The sequence below is a fragment of the Hippocampus bargibanti genome, linkage group LG09 (assembly GCF_051943395.1).
Source record: "Hippocampus bargibanti isolate YZ-2025 linkage group LG09, ASM5194339v1, whole genome shotgun sequence".
In the NCBI taxonomy this organism is placed as follows: Eukaryota; Metazoa; Chordata; class Actinopteri; order Syngnathiformes; family Syngnathidae; genus Hippocampus; species Hippocampus bargibanti.
In genome coordinates, this window is record NC_142742.1 from 16,172,336 (window position 1) to 16,178,816 (window position 6,481).

At 38.2% G+C, this 6,481-nt stretch overlaps 1 long non-coding RNA gene across 1 annotated transcript; it reads right to left on the reverse strand.

Annotated features, from left to right (window-relative positions):
• Nucleotides 1–3,445: 3,445 nt before the first annotated feature.
• LOC148893801 (uncharacterized) lies at nt 3,446–5,337 on the reverse strand. Its single transcript, XR_016116069.1, has 4 exons — nt 4,755–5,337; nt 4,591–4,659; nt 4,433–4,506; nt 3,446–4,223 (listed from the first exon to the last, which is right to left on the reverse strand). It is a non-coding gene; the product is annotated as an uncharacterized LOC148893801 (long non-coding RNA).
• Between the last annotated feature and the right edge of the window lie 1,144 nt (nt 5,338–6,481).

Genomic DNA, 6,481 nt, shown 5'->3' on the forward strand with positions numbered 1-6,481 from the left:
TATTCTGGGTTGATGGCGAACCACAGACGTGGAGTCTGTGGCAGCATGCATTTCCTTTAATATTCTGGATAATGTTCAGAGAAAAGTCAGCGCCCGAGAAAACCACTGGATGAAGCCAGGCTTCATAGCCCACCACCACAGAAGTATTATGTAATGTTTTGATCACAAGAGTCGACAGTCTATCGTGTGGGAGATGTAAATTGGACTTATATCTGTACATGGCAAGGTCTCAATTCTTATCAAAGTGTTCCAATCATCTGCTATTTACTTGACGCTTGCTGAGTTTCACGGTTCCTTGTCAAAATGCATTTTTTAGGCCCTACTAGTACTGTACATTGTGAATGGTTGCGTAAGGCTATATACAAGTCTTGCTAGCCCTTTTAAATCTGAAAACAAACCTTTTGGTGTCAAATGTCAAAGTCCAGTCCACAAGCGCTGTCGTCCTGCATGTTTTCCATCTCGCCCTGTTGCAACACACCTGATTCAAATGATCAGGATTGAAGAGCTTGCTGATGAGCTGATTGTTTGAATCTGGTGTTTTGTAGCAGGTAGAGACGGGGGTGAATACAGGACTGATGTTTGACACGTATGCTTTCAGTTATCAAATTTGCTGATTTTTTTCAGATGTTACATGTTTATGTAGTTTAACGTGGAATTGTTGTTACTTTTAAATAAACACGAATGGCATTTTGAGCACTGACCTTAGTAAAGGTATTGTGATTTGTCACTATACAACAGTAACCAAATCGTTCTTGTGACTTGCACACCTCAAGAAAACAGAGAAGGGCCCAGAAAATCCGACTTCACGCCGCAACAACCTGCCCACCACCTTTTCCAGCTACTCCCTTCACGGAAGCACTGCCAAAACGAGTAGACATTCAAAAAGCAAAAATAAGCAATGATGGTTACATGACATAAATGTTCAACGACCTTTCATACTTGAAAATATGTAATTCAATATTTCACAGCACCATGCATTTTAAAGGTCTCCTGTACTTTCTGTATAGTCACACTAAAATTGTATTACATTTACTGCGAGTGAACACTTAAAAATAGATTATGGTGCATAACCCTCATAGTATTGTATTGCACTAGTGATCACTTTATGTCTGTGTGATGAGTGGGTGGATTGTCCCACAGCTGTCATTGGGTGGTACTACTGCATGGCATTACCCTCACCATACGGAAAGTCTTTCCATACTTACATGTCATAACTGTTTATTGTACTCAGTTGTCAATGCGATGCTACTGTAACACATACTAAGCATATATTCTACCTACTGTATCTTTAGGGTAAAAGGATAAAGTTGTTGAAACCCAAAGACTAGTGAAATACATTAGATAAGATATAGAACTTGTTTTCCTAATTTGCATTTTAAAGCAGCAGAATTTACCGATTTAGAAGTCATACAAGTAATACAGATGGTAATGTAAAACAGAAGCTTTGGTACAACAAATGGGGGTTCCAGTCCCTTAACCACTAAAGTTTATCGTGGGTTCACTGGAAGACCGTCATCGCGCCATCTCCCTTGGAGTCAAGCCAGTGCCACAGTCAGATCTGAAAAAGCATAATCTCTTTTAAACCAAAAATTGAAATCAAAATGGGGTGCGTGAAAGGCGATTCAGAGGGCAACACTATCAGGGAGGCTATGGGCAATATTAGTGTTGAGGGGCCAAGAAGGTGAGGAAGGAAGCCACAATGAGGCGGGGAGGGCGCAACTGAGGGGCTCTGTGTTTCAGTTACGTTGTCTCTCGGAAACCGTTATAAAGACTTGCCAACCCCTGCTTCCTCACTGACATTCTCCTGCCCTCACAGCCAAATCACATCTCTCTCCAAGACACTGAGAGTTATGTATTAACATTTAAATTTTAACAAACTCAGTACACCTTTCCTACCTCAGTTGAATTCCAGCTGCCTATATTGTTGGATTCATTTATTAGCTTCTTTGGTGCAGATAATAATAATAATAATAATAATAATAATAATAATAATAATAATAATAATAATAATAATAATAATAATAGGTGGCCCGGTAGTCAAGTGGTTAGCACACCGACTTCACAGTGCAGAGGTGGCCGGCCCGCGTGGGTTTTCTCTGGATCCTCCGGTTTCCTCCCACACTCCAAAAACATGCACGATTGAATAGATTGAAGACTCCAAATTGTCCTTAGGTGTGAGTGTGACTGTTGTTTGTCCTTGTGGGCCCTGCGATTGGCTGGCAACCAATTCAGGGTGTCCCCCGCTTCGTGTGCGATGACAGCTGGGATTGGCTCCAATCCAGTGCCTTTCAAAACTCTTAAGGACACTTTTTAGAGTGTCTCAGCGTTTTTGAGTGAATTATTTCCTAAAATAGGCAATACTTGAATATATGTGAATTGTTTCGTTATTTGCAAAGGGACACTCTGAGTGCCATGAAACATTTTCAGTATTTCACAATTGTATGACTCAAAGATATAACCAGAATGGGCCCACAAAGGTCCCCAATTCCTTACAGACTGTGGTAAATGAAGAAATAAATGTACGTTAAATGACACATGAATATTCCCATACAGTGTTTCAAATTGTTTCACAAAATCTACAAGTTTTTCACATTTTTTTAAATCCGCCTTTGTAATAACGTCCTTGCAAAGTAAGACCATGAATGTGACAAGGACTAACTAATGCTTGTAAAACATGTTGGGGAGAATTCCTTTCAGTACAAATACACTATAAAACTGTAACCAATTCTGCCATTCTGATGCCTCCTCTGTTGAAGAGATCGTGGCACTCTTGTGATATTGCAAGGAGGCTTGATTAGTAACAGCTGTTGATCAATTTCGTTTACTCTATTGCCAATATAATATGGCTTTTTGTGGTTATCACTGTCCAGCCACATGCTTGCCATTTGGTGAACCACTCCAAGATGTACACTATGCATGTGATCAGGAGGCATACCAGATATGAAGTCAAAATGTGGAATATTTATCAGACATGTGGGTCCTTTAACACCCCTCACAGTTTTTTTGGTACATAAAGCCTCCTTTGCATCACATATGGCCGAAGTGCGGTCCCTCTTTGGAACATCTTTGTATGGGTACACCCTGACTGTGCCATTTCCTTTCTCAACTTGTTCACCAGGATGCAAGCAGAGGCTGCATCCATACTGGCCATTAAACTGGGTCATGTTTTGAAGTATGGGCCTAGCTACTGAATCACACATTATGAGAGCACCCACAACTTTACATTGTTTCAAAGTGCCATTGCTTGTTATCTGAAAGCCCTCTCTTGACAACTTTTGACACTCTGAAATGAATGGCTTTAAAAAAGTATTGACATTTGGCTTTTTAGCCCCAAACCACAAGCCAAAAAGTAAAACATTGTCTTTGCGCACAAGGTAAGGTAGTTTACAATCCCATTTAATGACCAAATACCATAAGAGTGAGGATTTGAAAACAGGGACGCCATCACAATTGAGTGTTAAGGAGTATCCATGACTACAGTCAAGTGGGCCTCCAATTTTGTTCAGATTGCAGTACATTCGACCATTTCGAATATCTTCAAAAGAGTCAGAATTAGATGTGCCATCTCTTGACTTCAGACAATGCACAATATCTTCTCTTTGAAGAAGATGTTCCAACTGTGTTTGGATTGGCAAATATATGAAGTAGTTTCCATTCTTCAGTGAGTTTGTTTTATTCCAGGTTGCATACAACGCATTGTCCATCACTATCCTGGTCACCAAGATAGTACTCACAGTTTGGACAAAATATGTGACATTGTAAATGACTTTCTACTGGCTTAAGTTCTTTTAGGAACAAATGCTTCGAGGTTAATTGTGTGTTTCTGGACAGTGAATATTGATCAAATCTATGAGATCTGAGAGAGCAGTGCCTGTGAGTCTGTGTCTCAAAACAAATGAAAGTATAAGTAGAAAACTCTGAGATTGGGTAAGTCGTGAACCAGCATAAAATGTCTCTTCGTTTTCCAGCTCACTACCAATTTTTTTAAAACGTGATTCTTCATGTACTGATTCATCACGACTATCTTCAAATAAAAGGGAAGATTTTCTTTCAACAGTGGATGCAACACTGTCATCCAAGCCGTTATTGCTATTTGGTGACACTTCATTGCAATTAAGTTCATCGTTGAAGAGAGCTTCATCCTCTTTGGAACATTCATCCTCAAACAAGAGTGGGGAAGAAACACATCTGCCAACAGAATTGCTGCAGTCAGCATGTAGATTCTGCAATTGGAAAAGAAGAAAAAAAACAAAGCATCATTTTGTATTCTCAGTGGATACCATTTAGTTCTTGTAACTGTGAATTAGTCAAAAGTTTAATTCCGCACGATTCAATACAGTCAGTGTCAATAATCTGAATACCAATTTCACTTGATGGTCCAAGTGAAACAGGTTCTCAAGTCTATTATTTACACTAAACGATTAAAACTTACATAGAGTCCAGGTCCTCATGAAATCTTTCCTGTCCACTCCGGGTATCCAATGGTGAGGATTCATCATCGGTTTCCTGCAGAATCAAAAAGGAAAAACAACACACATATAATTTGCAATATCAATGTGAAATACAACAAAACCTGGACAGGATACTCACCACAATGTGGCTGACATGTGTTTCATGCCCATTGTTAGAATCAAAGTGAGCGGAATTCTCATCTTGGGTCTGTCGTTAAAAAAATAATAAAATGTGTAAAAACGCAGATTTTTTCTAACTGCATACGTATGGTCTTGTTTACATTCTCAAAGTTCATGACTTACCACATCCTGCTTGGGATCATCAATCTTTTCATCTCTCATTGCTTTCCTGACTTAAAATAAAATACAAAATAGATTTATTTTTATGTTTCAATTCATGAGTCTATCCTTCTGATTCATCTCTGAGGAAACACGTACATTGCTTGAGTAAAATAACATTAACATGAAAATAGTCTTCCAAGTGTTAACACCATCGCTATTCTTATAATCGCGGCCCATTTTTCTTCTGTATAAAATCAGTATTAAGATGTTTGGATTGGATTGGATTGGATATGCCTTTATTAGTCTCACAGTGGAGAAATTTACATTTGAAACAGTTAGCTTTGCCGTGTTCTGTATAGCCATAATTCAATGAAAAATACAAACCTTTTCTTCCATAAACGTCTTGTTCTTCTTGGAATATCCATATGATGAGCACCCGAGAGGATATATTTCCTTTTCAGTCGAAGTCGGTCCATTTTCTACTTTTGTTTTACTCTAATCGTGATGAAAAAGCACTCTCTAACTTTCGTTAGTCGGTTGTGGTTTGGAAAAAGACGATATAAAATCACGAGTCATTTACTAGAATGCTTGGCGTATATGGAGCATGCGCAAAACAGTCATCACGAACCAACCATTCATATCGCGATATTTAAAACCCGCGCTGTGCTGAAAACGTCGAATAGTTTAGGCTCGTAAAAGGAGCGGGAGAACTTCAAATCAATTTATTTGGGCGCAATTATCACAGAAGAAAACAGAAGTGACACTGTCTTTTGTGGAAATGTCAAAATATAGGTTTGCACTTGTCAGTTGGGCCAAAGGGCCTGACAAAGACAAAACCAGCATCGTTCCACTGAGCTGGATAATTGACTTTGACCCAGCCACTACTGACAAGAACTATCTAGTAGAATGTCAAGAAACCGATGAATGGATGGCCGGTCGAATTGGCTTTAATTCTACAGTTAGCAGGTAAGTCTTTCTTAAACTCTCAAATTTGTCTTTCCGATTAGTTCCTTCAAATTGTTTTTTTATTCTGTACAGAGGTCAAGCTATATACATTTTGTGTTGCCGTAAACTTTTACCCCAATAGTAAGAGATTGAAGAAAAGCAAGACACAGGTGCTACTTAATTAAATTTGAAAAAAAAATGTATGTGAAAAAAACTGGTTCCATCTCTAATCAAAATCAATGAAAATGTATGGTTAGTAAATGCCTAATATTGTTCTGAAAACAATCTGAAAATGTTAAATTTGTTTTTGCCTTGAAGGTGTTCTATCCCGCATAAATAATTATAAATGCCTTAATTAACATAAAATGTTTCATTTCCCAATTTAAAGCTTCAAAAGGTCTGTAATTTGATTATGTAGGGCTTAATCTTTCCGCATGCCTTATGTTTGTTTCAAAACGCCTATTCTCAAAGTGTCATTGCTAAAAATGTTAATATAAACCTACAGCCTGTTCATTTCAATATTATTGAGTTGGTGGGTGGTTTCTGTTCAGTTGCTGCATACTTGTTTTTGTTGAATAGATAGCTTTCAATGTTCATTTTTTTTAGGTCTTAAAAACGTTTAAAATAAAATTCTCAATCGCTTCAGAAAATCTTATTGGTGGTTACTAGAAGTGACATTAAGGGAAATTAAATTGTAAAGTTATTGAAAGGGGATCTGAAAAAAAGTGTGACATTTTACTTCAGAATAGTTGCAGGAGGACACATACACACGCACGCGCATACACACACATTGTTGATACGTC